Genomic DNA, 15,065 nt, shown 5'->3' with positions numbered 1-15,065 from the left:
ATTGAAAAAGAAATTCAAGCATTCTTAAGGTAAATTTGACATCATATTTCAACAAACCTGAAAGGTACAAGGTAGCTGAGATGATTTCTATTGGTAGGCATTTACCCCAAAGAAATGATCAGAGATAAGCATAAATGTTGTTGAAATATTGTTCAAACATTGATCCAAGTGTTATTCACAAGTGAAGAAATTTAGAAACATCTGAAATGGCTTGGGGTGAATATACAAATAGAGTTTGACCAAAAAGTAACTGTGATATGGCTGTTAAAGATTTTTTTATGGAGAATCATTTAAAGACATTGGGAGATATTCATATGATTAAGCAGGAAAAAAAGCAAAATGTAAACCAGAATATATATTATTATCCTAAATTTGCTTTAAAGTGTGTGTGTGTGTTAGTGTGTGTATGTGTGTGTGTTACACATCAGAATATTAACAGTGGGGATGCAATTCTTACTATTTTTACATTTCACTCTTGTAGTAAAAAAATAATGAATATGCTTACAATAATTAATATTTATTACATATATAATTAGGAAAAATAAACAGGAAAATAGATTTATTTTAGAAATACAGAATTCATTAATTGAATGGTGGGACTGGGTGCATCTGGATATGAGGCGATCTCTCATTTAATAATGGTAAGGGTGTCTGGTGTACTGCAGCAAGAAAGAGAAGCTGACAGATGTGGTTGTGAGAAGCAAGGAAAAAGCCAAAGATGCATTTCATACAAACAATAATATTAGCATTAACAGATAGTTAAGGAAATGAGAAGTTAGAGCAAATTTGGGAAAAGATGATGATGTGCAAGATTTCACTGGTAATCTAATGTCTTGGTAACCAGCCATTGGACAGTGCAAAGGCAGTCAGGAATGACAAAATCATGACTTGAGAGACGTTCATCAGGATGTTATAAACAATATGGAAGTAGAAGAGGTTTCAGGGACAGAAATTTGAGGATAAAAACAGAGATATAAGAACTACACCTAAGGAACATGCTTCATTTAAGAGGTTTGTTAAGAGGAACCTATTAAAACAGTAGTTAGTGATAGGTGGAAAACCAAAACAGACTTTAAACTAACAAAGATCCAAAAAGACAAAGAAAGTCATGACATAATAGTAAAGGGCTCAGTTCAACATGAAGACCTAACTACCTTAATTATATACTCACCCAAGACAGGAGCACCCAGGTTCATAAAGCAAGTTCTTAGAGACCTACAAAAAGACTTAGATAACCACACAGCAATAGTGGGAGACTTTAACACCCCAGTGACAGTATTAGACAGATCATTGAGGCAGAAAATTAACAAAGATATTCAGGACCTTAACTCAACACTTGACCAAATGGACCTAATAGACATCTACAGAACTTTCCACCCGAAAACAACAGGATATACATTGTTCTCATCACCAAACGGCATGCACTCTAAAATCGACCACACAATTGGGCATGAAACAGTCCTCAGCAAATTCACAAAACAGAAATCATACTATCCATACTCTTGGACCACAGTGCAATAAAAATAGAAATCAATGCTAAGGAAATTGCTCAAAAGCATACAGCTTAATGGAAATTAAACAACCTGCTCCTGAATGACTTTGGGGTAAATAATAAAATTAAGACAGAAATCAATAAATTCTTTGAAATTAATGAGAAAAAATATACAACATATCATAATCTCTAGGACATAGCCCAAGTAGTGTTAAGAGGGAATTTTATAGCACTAAATGCCCACATCAAGAAGTTAGGAAGATCTCAAATTAACAACCTAACATCCCAACTAGAGGAACTAGAGCAACAAGAGCAAACTGCAAGCTAGTAAAAGACAAAAAAAAAAAAAAAAAAAATGGAGCCAACTGCAGGAAATTGAGAAACCAAAATCATACAATAGATTTAATTTTAATAACAAAAAGTGACCAGAGAGTTATGTAATCTGTGCAGTACTTCATTAAATGACAAGAAGTGTAGATTCAATAAGTATGGTTGAAGGCAATGACTAGAGAAAAAATTAAAAATTACTTTATGTTTGTATCTCAACAAGTCCAGATACCACAAAATACTGATGGTAATGCACCTTTATCATCTCATGAATTCCCTTAATTCAGCTCTTTTCCTTCAGATTTAAATATAAAGCTATTAGACTAACATCTAAATAAAGCTAACAATTTATATCTTTTGAGAGACTAACTTTTTCTCCCTGAATTATATAGGCAAATCTGATTTTATTTTTTATTTTTTTTTTTTATTTTTTTTTAATTTATTTATTATTATTATACTGTAAGAAGTTGTAGGGTGCACACGTAATTGCATATTGGCGATGCGGGTTTGTTACATATGTATGCCCACATTGCCTTGTTGGTGTGCTGCACCCATCAACTCGTCATTTTACATCAGGTGCCAACTCCCAATGCAATCCCTCCCCCTCCCCCTCCCCATGATAGGCCCCGGTGTGTGATGTTCCCTTCCCGGAGTCCAAGTGATCTCATTTGTTCCAGTTTCCACACCTATGAGTTGAGGGGGCTTGTCGCGATTGTTTGGTTTTCTGTTCTTGTGATAGTTTTACTAAAGAATGATGGATTCCAGCTGCATCCATGTCCCTACAAAGGACACAAACTCATCCTTTTTATGGCTGCATAGTATTCCATGGTGTGTATATGTGCCACATTTTTCTTAATCAATCTGTCACTGATGGACGATTTGGGTTGATTCCAAGTCTTTGCTGTTAGCCTTGAATAGTTAACACCCAATAAACATACGTGTGCATGTGTCTTTAGAGCACGGCATGAATTTATAATCCTTTGGGTATATGCCCAGTAATGGGATGGCTGGGGTCATATGGTACATCTAGTTCTAGATCATGAGGAATCGCCATACTGTTTTCCATAATGGTTGAACTAGTTTACAATCCACCAGCAGTGTAAAAGTGTTCCTATTTCTCCACATCCTCTCCAGCACCTTACCTGTTGTTTCCTGACTTTTAATGATGCATGCATTCTAACTGGTGTGAGATGGTATCTCATTTAATGTGGTTTTGATTTGCATTTCTCTGATGGCCAGTGATGATGAGCATTTTTTTCATGTGTTTGTTGGCTGTATGAATGTCTTTCATTGCCGGATCTCGTTCGTGATCATTTTATTGCTTTTGTTGTTGTGTTGAAGTTCGTTTCCATTCCATTCCATTCCATTCCATTCCATTCCATTTCCATTCTTCCATTCCCATTTGTCAATTTTGGCTTTTTGCTGCGTTGCTTTTGGTGTTTTAGACATGAAGTCTTTGCCCATGCCTATGTCTAGATAATTTACTACCTAGGTTTTCCCTCTAGGATTTTTATGGTATTAGGTCCTAACATTTTAAGTCTCAATCCATCTTGAATTAATTTTTCGTATAAGGAGGGTAAAGGAAAAGGATCAGTTTCAGCTTTCTACTTATGGCTGAAAGCCAATTTTCCCAGCACCATTTATTAAATGGGAATCCTTTCCCCATTTCTTGTTTCTCTCAGGTTTTTGTCAAGATCAGATGCTGTAGATGTGTGGTATTATTTCTGAGGGACTCTGTTCTGTTCCATTGGTCTATATCTCTGTTTTGGTACCAGTACCATGCTGTTTTGTTGCTGTAGCCTTGTAGTATAGTTTGAAGTCCAGGTAGCGTGATGCTTCCAGCTTTGTTCTTTTGACTACAGGATTACATCTTGGAGATGGAATCTTTTTGGTTCCATATGAACAAGCAGTTTTCAATTCTGTGAAGAAACTCATTGGTAACCCGGTAGGGATGGCATTGAATCTACTATAAATTACCTTAGGTGGTATGGCCATTTCACGATATTGATTCTTCTATCCATGAGCATGGTATGTTCTTCCATTTGTTTGTGTCACTCTTTTTATTTCAGTGAGCAGTGGTTTGTAGTTCTCCTTGAAGGAGTCCTTTACATCCCTTGTAAGTTGGATTCCTAGGTATTTTGATTCTCTTTGGAAGCAATTGTGAATGAGATTTCATTCATGGTTGGCTCTCTGTTTGTCTGTTACTGGTGTATAAGAATGGCGTGATTTTTGCACATTAATTTTTGTATCCTGAGACTGAAGTTGCTTATCCGCTTAAAGGAGATTTTGGGCTGAGACAATGGGGTTTTCCTAAATGTACGATGTGTCATCTGCAAGAGCGGGATGATTTGACTTCTTCTTTTCCTAACTGAATACGATTTCTTTCTCTTGCCTAATTGCCTAGCCAGAACACCCAACACTATATTTGAATAGGGTGGTGAGAGGACATCCTGTCTTGTGCCAGTGTTCAAAGGGAATTTTTCCAGTTTTTGCCCATTCAGTATGATATTGGCTGTGGGTTTTATCATAAATAGCTCTTATTATTTTGAGTGCGTTCCATCAATACCGAATTTATTGAGCGTTTTTAGCATGAAGGGCTGTTGAGATTTTGTCAAAGCCTTTTCTGCATCTATTAGGGAATAACCATGTGGTTTCTTGTCTTTGGGTTCTGTTTATATGCTGGATTGTGTTTATTGATTTGCGAATGTTGAAGATTCAGCCTTGCATCCCAGGATGAAGCCCACTTGATCATGGTGGATAAGCTTTTTGATGTGTTGCTGAATCCGGTTTGATATTTTTATTGAGGATTTTTGCATCGATGTTCATCAGGGATATTGGTCTAAAATTCTCTTTTGTTGTATCTCTGCCGGGCTTTTGGTATCAGGATGATGTTGGCCTCATAAAATGAGTTAGGGAGGATTCCCTCTTTTTCTATTGATTGGAATAGTTTCAGAGGAATGGTACCAGCTCCTCCTTATGCCTCTGGTGGGAATTCAGCTAATGAATCCATCTGGTCCTGGACTCTTTTTTTGGTTGGTAGGCTATTAATTGTTGCCTCAATTTCAGAGCCTGCTATTGGTCTATTCAAGGGGATTCCAACTTCTTCCTGGTTTAGTTTGGAAGAGTGTAAGGAGTGTCCAGGAAATTATCCATTTCTTCTAGATTTTCCAGTTTATTTGCGTAGAGTGTTTATAGTATTGTTATTCTCTGATGGTAGTTTGTATTTCTGTGGGGTCGGTGGGTGATATCCCTTTATCATTTTTTAATTTAGCGTGTTCGATTTGATTCTTCTCTTTCTTCTTTATTAGTCAACGCTAGTGGTCTGTCCGAATTTTGTTGATCTTTTCAAAAACCAACTCCTGGATTCATTGATTTTTGGAGGGTTTTTGTGTCTCTATCTCCTTCAGTTCTGCTCTGATCTTAGTTATTTCCTGGCCTTCTGCTAGCTTTCAAGATAATGTTTGCTCTTCTCTAATTCTTTTTTAATTGCGATGTTAGAGTGTCAATTTTTGATCTTTCCTGCTTTCTCTTGTGGGCATTTAGTGCCATAAATTTCCCTCTACACACTGCTTTAAATGTATTTAGGATTCTGGTATGTTTGTATCTTTGTTCTCCATTGGTTTCAAGAACATCTTTATTTCTGCCTTCATTTCGTTATGTACCCAGTAGTCATTCAGGGAGCAGGTTGTTCAGTTTCCCGCATGTAGTTGAGCGGTTTTTGATTGGGTTTCTTAGTCCTGAGTTCCTAGTTTGGTGCACTGAGGGTCACAGAGACAGTTTGTAATAATTTCTGTTCTTGGCCACATTTGCTGAGGAAGTGCTTTACTTCCAATTATGTAGTCAATTTTAAGAACCAAGTACGAATGGCGGTGCTTTCGAGAAAGATATGATACCATTGGTGGGGTGGAGGTTTCTATGAATGTCCCATTAGGGATACAGCACTGCGGAGACAGTTCGTTCCTGGAACCATCCGCCCCATTGCTTTCCGCATATAATTTAGAATATACATGTCGTGACAAATTTGAGAATTGTTTAAAGTCCCCGTTAGCCAGCATGGAATCACAAGAATACCATTTGTAAGTCTCAAGGACTTGCTTTTCATGATCTACGGGTTGGTGCATATATATTTGGAATGGTGGCTTTACATTTGAATTGTCCCGCACCATTGCTTGACTGGCGCTGCTTTTTTCATACGGGTGCGGTGGTTTAGTCTGTTTATCGGGGCTTCAGTATTACAGCTTGCTTTTGTTTCTGTTTGCTTGGCCGAATATACCTCCATCGCATTTCATTTTGATTCTCTTATGTCTCTGCGTGTGAGAGATGGGTCTCCCTGAATACAACAGACTGATGGGTCTTGACTCTTTATCCAGTTTGCCAGTCTGTGTCTCTTAATTGGAGCATTTGAATCCATTTACATTTAAAGGTTAAGATTGTTATGTGTGAACTTGATCCTGCCATTATGATATTAGCGGATTTATTTTGCTCATTAGTTGATATAGTTTCTTCCTAGCCTCGATGGTCTTTACATTTTGGCATGTTTTGAGATGGCTGGTGCGGTTGTTCCGCTTTCCATGTTTTAGTACTTCCTTCCAGGGTCTCTTGTAAGAGCCAGGCCTAGTGGTGACAAAATCTCTAAGCATTTGCTTATCTGTAAAAGGATTTTATTTCTCCTTCACTTATGAAACTTAGTTTGGCTGGATATGAAATTCTGGGTTTTAAAATTCTTTTCTTTAAGAATGTTGAATATTGGCCCCACTCTCTTCAGCTTGTAGAGTTTCTGCGAGAGATCTGCTGTAGTCTGATGGGCTTCCCTTTGTGCAGGTAACCCGACCTTTCTCTCTGGCTGCCCTTAAGATTTTTCCCTTCATTTCAACTTTGGTGAATCACAGCAGTGCTGTATTGTCTTGGAGTTGCTCTTCTCCGAGGAGTATCTTTGTGGGCGTTCTCTGTATTTCCTGGATTTGAATGTTGGCCTGCCCTACTAGGTTGGGGAAGTTCTCCTGGATGATATCCTGAAGAGTGTTTTTCCAACTTGGTTCCATTTTCCCCACTACTTTCAGGCACCCCAATCAGACAGCTAGATTTGGTCTTTACATAATCCATGCGCTTCTTGCAGGCTTTGTTCATTTTCTTTTTCTTTTTCTTTTGGTTTCTCTTCTCGCTTCATTTCATTCATTTGATCCTCAATGTGATACTCTTTCTTCCAGTTGATCCGAATTAGGTTACTGAGAAGCATTGCATTTGTCCGGTATTATTTCTAGTGTCATGCTTTTCATCTCTCTTTTCATTTCGTTTATGACCTTCTCTGCATTAAGTGTAGTCTAGCCGATCCAATTCTTCCACTTTTTTTTTCCAAGATTTTTAGTTTCTTTGCGCTGGGTACGTAATTCCTCCTTTAGCTCACAGAAATTTGATGGACTGAAGCCTTCTTCTCTCATCTCTCATCAAGAGTCATTCTCCGTCCAGCTTTGATCCGTTGCTGGCGATGAGCTCGCGGCGCTCCCTTTGCCGGGGAGATCGGCTCTTGTTTTTTTGAATTTCCAGCTTTTCTGCCCTGCTTTTCCCCATCTTTGTGGTTTTATCTGCCCCTCTGTGGTCTTTGATGATGGTGATGTACTGATGGGGTTTTGGTGTAGGTGTCCTTCCTGTTTGATAGTTTCCTTCTAACAGTCAAGGACCCTCAGCTGTAGGTCTGTTGGAATTGCTTGAGGTCCACTCCAGACCCTGTTTGCCTGGGTATCAGCAGCAGAGACTGCAAGAAGATGATAGAGATATTTCTGAACAGCAAGTGTACCCTGTCTGATTCTTGCTGGAAGCTTCCTCTCAGGGTGTACTCCCACCTGTGAGGTGTGGGAGTGTCAGACTGCCCTAGTGGGGGATGTCTCCCAGTTAGGCTACTCAGGGGTCAGGGACCCGCTTGAGCAGGAGTCCTGTCCCTTCTCAGATCTCAACCTCCGTGTTGGGAGATCACTGCCTGCTTCAAAGCTGTCAGACCAGAGTCGTTTGGGTCTGCAGAGGTATCTGCTGCTTTGTTATTGTTTACTGTGCCCTGCCCCAGAGGTGGAGTCTACAGAGACAGGCAGGTTTCCTTGAGCTGCTGTGAGCTCCACCCAGTTCGAGGCTTCCCAGCAGCTTTGTTTTACCCTACTTGAAGCCTACCCGAGCCAATGGCCCGAGCCCTCCCCAGCCTGCATTGCTGCCTTGCCGGTAGATCACAGACTGCTGTGCTGCTTGCTTAATGAGGGGCTCCCGTGGGTGTGGGACCCTCTCCCAGCCAGGTGTGGGATATGATCTCCCACCAGTGTTCCTGTTTGCTCAAAGCGCAATATTGGGGTGGGAGTTACCCGATTCTCCAGGTGTTGTGTGTCTCAGTTCCCTGGCTAGGAAAAGGGATTCCCGCTTCCCCTTGCGCTTCCAGGTAGGTGAAATGCCTCGCCCTGCTTCCTTTCTCGCTGGTCGGGCTGCAGCGGCTGACCGATACCGATCTTCGGCACTCCCAGTGAATGAACCCAGTACCTCAGTTGAAAATGCCGAGAAATCACCCGGTCTTCTGTGGCTGGCTGGGAGTTGAAGAAGACTGGAGCTGCTCCTGTTCGGTGACCATCTTGCTCCGCCCCATTGCAAATCTGATTTTATTGCTTTTTACTTTTATTTAGCTTTGAAGATATTGCATTTTTTTTTACAAATTAAAAGTTTATGGCAATCCTGCATTGAGAAACTCTATCGGCACCATTTTTCCAACAGCACATACTCACTTTGTGTCTCATTTTGGTAATTCTTGCAATATTTTAAACTTTGTCGTTAGTGTTATAACAGGGTGGTATGTGATCAATGATCCTTAATTTTACCATTGCAATTGTTTCAGGGTACCACAAACCATGGCCATATAAGATGGCAAACTTAATAGATACATTTTCTGAGTGTTCTCACTGCCCCACTTCATCTCTTTCCCTCTCCTCTGACCTCCCCATTCCCTGAGACCTAACAATATTGAAATTAGGCCAGCTAATAATTCCACAATGGCCTCTAAATGTTCAAGTAAAAGGAGGAGTCACATGTCTCCCGCTTTAAATCAAAAGCTAGAAATGATTAAGTTTAGTGGGCAAGGCTTGCCAAAAGCTTAGATAGGCTGAAAGTTAGTCCTCTTGTGCCAAACAACTATCCAAGTTGTGAATGCCAAGGAAAAGTTCTTGAAGGACACTAAAAGCACTATTCCAGTTTCATTGATATGGAGAAAGTTTTAGTGTTCTGTACAGAAAAATTGAACCAGCCACATGACTCCCTTAAGCCGAAGCTTAATGCAGAGCAAAGCCCTTTCTCTCTTCAAGTCTATGAAGGCTGAGATAGGTGAGAAAGCTGCAGAGGAAAAGTCTGAAGCCAGCATGAGGTGTAAGGAAAGAAGCTGTCTCCATAACAAAAAAGCAGCAAGTTCTCATAAAAGTTGGGCAGTAAGTTATCCTAAAAATCTTGCTAAGATAACTGATGAAGGTGACTGCACAAAACAAAATATTCTCAGTAGAAATGAAACATCTTTCTATTGGAAGAAGATGCCATCTAGGACTTTAGTAGTTAAAGAGGAGAAGTCAATACCTACCTTCACCACTTCAAAGGGCAGGATGACTCTCTTGATAGGAGTTAATACAGCTTCTGACTTTAAACTGAAGCCGAGGATTATTTATCATTCCAAAAATCTTAAGGCACTTAAGAATTACGCTAAATCCATTCTGTCTGTGCTCTATACATGGAACAAACATAATGCGTTTGCACATCTAATAGACTACAGTGGAATACAAACACAATTTTTGTTTTTGTTTGGGTTTTTTTGAGACGGAGTTTCAATCTTGTTGCCCAGGCTGGAGTGCAGTGGCGTGATCTCGGCTCACCGCAACCTCCACCTCCTGGGTTCAAGTGATTCTCCTGCCTCAGCCTCTCAAGTAGCTGGGATTACAGGCATGAGCCACCATACCCAGCTAATTTTGTATTTTTAGTAGGGATGGGGTTTCTCCATGTTGGTCAGGCTGGTCTCAAACTCCTGACCTCAGATGATCCACCCACTTTGGCCTCCCAAAGTGCTGGGGTTACAGGTGTGAGCCACCATGCCCGGCCCTGCAAACACAATTTTTATATGCACCAGGAAAACAAAATTTTTGTGTTACTCACTTTATTTTGATATTTATTGTGGTGGTCTGCGACTGAACCTTCAATATCTCCAAGTTATGCCTGTATTAAGGTTATGAGATGTGTGCAACAGTATGTATGATTTTCTGTTTTCCTCTCATGTTATTAGCTACATGTTTCCTCTCATGGTATTAGCTATACAGACAGTATAAAATAAATGTAAAAATTCAAATAACTGTACAATAAAACTTGATGTTCACTAAGAATTGCAACACTACTCAAGTTGAGCTGATGTTTGACTGGAAGCATCACTAGGAAGGGACTCAAAATATATAATACAGTACTGATTTTCTGGATGTTTTACATCCATTCAAAATTTGATGGATGATAGACAGTTTAGGGATTTAACAGTAAAATGTCTTAAAGTGTGAATTAGGCAAAATCTGAGCTATGAAATGTGAATTCCATGTTGTTAATAATAACCTATCTGTTGTTGATATGAGAGGGAGACAGCAAGGGGCTCGCCTGCTCTGTTTTACCAGCAATCTATACCCAAAAAGCTGAGGCCTGAAAATTCACTTGAAAGTCCTTATTCTTATAGATCAGTATTGGGATCTCTTTCATTATGCAATCCTCACTATTCAAAGAGTTGCCATAGACTCACCAGTCAGTTAAATCTTAAAGCTTTTACATTTTAAGTTCTAAAAAATTGGCCAATGGACTCCATTATGAGTCTCATTAAAAGTATATACATTCTTTTCAAAACAATGAACATAGATACAATTTTGATTACAGTTGCTATTCATGGACCAGCTCCCAGACTATTCAACAACCCCAGATAGGATAGATCGTACTTTACAAAAATCACAGCACCAGTAATGATCTCATCCTGCACCTTCCTCTTACAACATGAGGTTCACACTCTGCCATTGAGAGGGCTATGTTCATTCTTTTTAATTCTGGGAAAACCTTTGTAATGACCAAGGAAAAGAACAAATTTAAACTCCTACTTCACAGTATAAACAAAATTAACTTGAAATGGATAGAAGGGACCTATATGTAATAGCCAAAACTATAAAACACTTTGAAGAAAATATTAGTGTAAATATTCATGATGCTGATTAGGCAAAGACTTCTTAGATATGACAACTAAAGTACAAGCAAGGAAAGAACAAATACATAAATGAAACTTCATCAAAATAAAAAGGTTTTGTACATTAAAAGATACCATCAAGAAAGAAAAGAAAACCCACAGGATATGAAAAAAAATTCTAACCATATACCTTATAAGAAACTAGTATCTGGAATATATTCTAAAATTTTACAACTCAATAATCAAAAGACAAATAACCCCATTTTTTAAATGGGCAAATGATTTGAATAGCCATGTCTCTAAAATGATATAAAAATGATCAATAAGCACACACAAAAAATGCTTAACATCATTTGCCATCAGTAAAATGCAAATCAATACCACAAACTTCATATCCACTAGGATGGCTATAACAAAAATACAGATCTTAAGTATTGCTGGGATGTAAGAGAATTGAAACATTGTGCCTTGTTAGTTGAAATTTAAAATGGTACCTCTACTTTGGGAAACAGTGTATAAGAAAAAGAACAGCCAAATAAGCTCAAAGAATGTAGACATAAAAATATAATAATAGAGTTAACAGCAGCAATAAGTAAAATACAAAAATTAAATTAAGGATCACTCCTTAATTACGTGGTGACTCATGCTTGTAATCCCAGCACTTTGGGAGGCCAAGGTGAGATCACTTGAGGTCAGGAATTTGAGACCAGCCTGCGCAACATAGTGAAACCACTTCTGTACAAAAAATTAAAAAACTGGCCAGTTGTTGTGGCACACCCCTGTAATCTCAGCTAATCAGGAGGCTGAGGTAGGAGGATCCATTTTCAGTTTCACGCAACACAAAATAAAAATCATAAGCAAAGTATTACCAAAGTGTGGAAAGCAATATATTCAAAGGAAAATACATTATAACTAAATTGACTTTATCACATAAATGCACAGTTGTTCTATCATTAGAGGCTGAAATAATGTAAATCGAAATATTAACAGAGAAACAGATTTAAAAAACATGATTTGAATGGCCTTTTAACATTTGGTTAACATCAAATAAAATAACAAATTCAACATCAATTTGTTATTTTAAAAAACAGTAACTATTTTAAGAAATTGAGAGTATAAGAAAAATCCTCATAGTCTGACAAAGGGATGTGCAAACAACCAAAGTCAATACACACTTATCCGTGAAAGGTTGAACTGCTTCCCCTTTGAGAACAGGATTAAGACAAAGATACCTGGTTTTATCAGCTGTATTCAACATTATATTGGATGTTCTATCCAGTTCAGAAAGCAATCAAAAGGAAATGAGGAATGAAGAGTGTAGAAAAAAAATGTGTAACATTTTTGTGTTTAGAGAAGCCTAACAAATCTACAGATAAATCATTAGGATTAATGAGAGTGTAGCAAATTTGTGGGAAACAATCAGTATTCAAATATTAATTGCATCCTTTCCTTCCCTTGCTCTTCTTCCTTTTCCCTCTCCTACTCTCCTTTCCTTTTTTTTCTTTATGCACACAGTGGAATACTACACAATCTATAGCCACATATAAACATTAATGAATCATTTCACAAACCAAATGGAGGGCGAATAAAGTAAGACACATTATACACTATTCTATTTAAATAAAGTGCAAAATCTGTTTAAACTAAAGTATATATTTAGGAGTGCAAACCTAGAAGGTTAGACCACAAAGAAAATCCAAAAATTATAGATACATATTTATTTTTAGTACTTACGCATTTTTAAAAATGTGCTACATAGTACTATAAAATAACAAAAGATCTCAAAAAAAATTATGTATGAGACAGAGTAGCATGGATAAAGAGGCGATTTCACCTTTGGCTCTGTATATTTCTGTGTTGTTTAAACATATTACACAAAGAATATACATTTTCTACATATCATATATGTAATTTACTTTTAAATATCAATATAGATTTTAAAAACTATAAGAATACCCAAAAATTGTTCATATAAATTTTAAGAAAAAAAATATTTCAGAATGAGAGAAGACACAATGATTAGAGGCAAAACAAAAAATAAAACGCTAAAACATTTGAGGGCCCCCATTAGTTTGATGAAGCTGAAGTAAAGGGCACATGTGTGGGGACAAAGCAGAGCTCTCTGTAATCTGATCTCTGAAGGGCTAGGGCTATACCACTTAAATGTGGTTTGAGGTCACCCACACTGAACCACATAGCAGTACTCTTTTTACTTTGACCCTGGTGCCCAGACTATGATCTAAACCTCATCATAGCTTGTAATAAATTCCATAATTATTAGCAATTCTAACAACAGAGAGCCAAAGAATTGATGAGGCCAGGAGAAAAGGTCTGCCCTTTAATCAGAAGCTATACATTCAAGTCACCTTCAAGGCAATTTTCTGGGGCAAACCACTGTCCATGCATTTATATGTGGTTAATGAGTAGTGAAAAGCCCTTTGGAATGTTGAGAGGCCCTTTTCATTTGCACACAATTAGGGTAAAAATGAAATGGGCTGATTAACATTGAATGACATTATTCTGTTATCTTTTCCTATCACATCATGCATGAAAACCAAAGGTCTCTTTGTCGTAAAAGGGACTAAATTGCTTAATCCATGAATTTATAAGCTTGCATTTTTCCCCTCAGAGAATTTGTCATGGTTTCTGAGTTCTCCAAAACTCCCAGAAACTGATAATGCAATCAATTGCATATGAAACCTCAAAATTCATAGCGCAAGACTAGTCGAGAAATTTAAGTTCAGAGGAGGAAGTATGAAAGGTAAATGGTAAATGTTTAATTTGGCAATTGAACCTTAAAAGATATATGTTTCCCGGGGATAAGGGCTACTGTGACCAAAACAGCATGATACTGGTACAAAAACAGGCACATAGACTAATGGAACAGAATAGAGAGCCCAGAAATAAGGCGACACATCTACAGCTATCTGATCTTTGACAAAACTGACAAAAACAAGCAATGATGAAAAGACTCCCTGTGTAATAAATGGTGCTGGGATAACTGGCTAGCCATATGCAGAAGACTGAAGCTGGACCCCTTCCTTACACCAAATACAAAAATCAACTCAAAACAGCTTAAACACTAAAATGTAAAACCCAAAATTATAAAAACCCTGGAAGACAACCTAGGCAATACCATATTGGTCCTAGGAATGGGCAAATATTTCATGACAAAGACACCAAAAGCAATCATAATAAAAGCAAAAATTGACAAATGGAATCTAATAAAACTTAAGAGAGTCTGCACAGCAAAAGAAACTATAACCAGAGTAAACTGACAATCTACAGAATGGGAGAAAATATTTTCAAACTATGCATCTGACAAAGGTCTAATTATATCCAGCGTCTACAAGAAATTTAAACAAGTTTATAAGAGGAAAAACAACCCCATTAAAAAGTGGGCAAAGGACATGAACAGACACTTTTATAAAGAAGACATACATGCAGCCAACAAGTCTGTGAAAAAAGCTCAATATCACTGATCGTTATAGAAATGCAAATCAAAACCACAATGAGATACCATCTCACACCGGTCAGAATGGCTACTGTTAAAAAGTCAAAAAATAACAGATGCTGGCAAGGTCTCATAGAAAAGGGAACCCTTAGACACTATTGGTGGGATTGTAAATGAGTTCAACCATTGTGGAAGTCATTAGGGTGATTCCTCAGAGAGCTAAAGGCAGAACTACCACTTGACCCAGAAATCCCATTACTGGTTACACACCCAGATAAATATAAATCATTCTATGTAAAGACGCATGCATATGAATGTTCATTGCAGCACTGTTCACAATAGCAAAGACATGGGATCAACTTAAATGCCCATCAGTGACAGACTGGAGAAAGAAAACATGGTACATACATATATATATATATGTATCATGGAATAGTATGCAGCCATAAAAATGAATAAGATCATGTGTTTTGCAGGAACACGGATGGAGCGGGAGGCTATCAATCTAAGATAACTAATGTAGGAACAGAAAACCAGATACTGCGTGTTCTCAATTATAAGTGGGGAGCTAAATGATAAGA

This window comes from Papio anubis, chromosome X (genome assembly GCF_008728515.1).
Source record: "Papio anubis isolate 15944 chromosome X, Panubis1.0, whole genome shotgun sequence".
NCBI lineage: Eukaryota > Metazoa > Chordata > Mammalia > Primates > Cercopithecidae > Papio > Papio anubis.
This window is presented reverse-complemented; position numbering follows the sequence as displayed.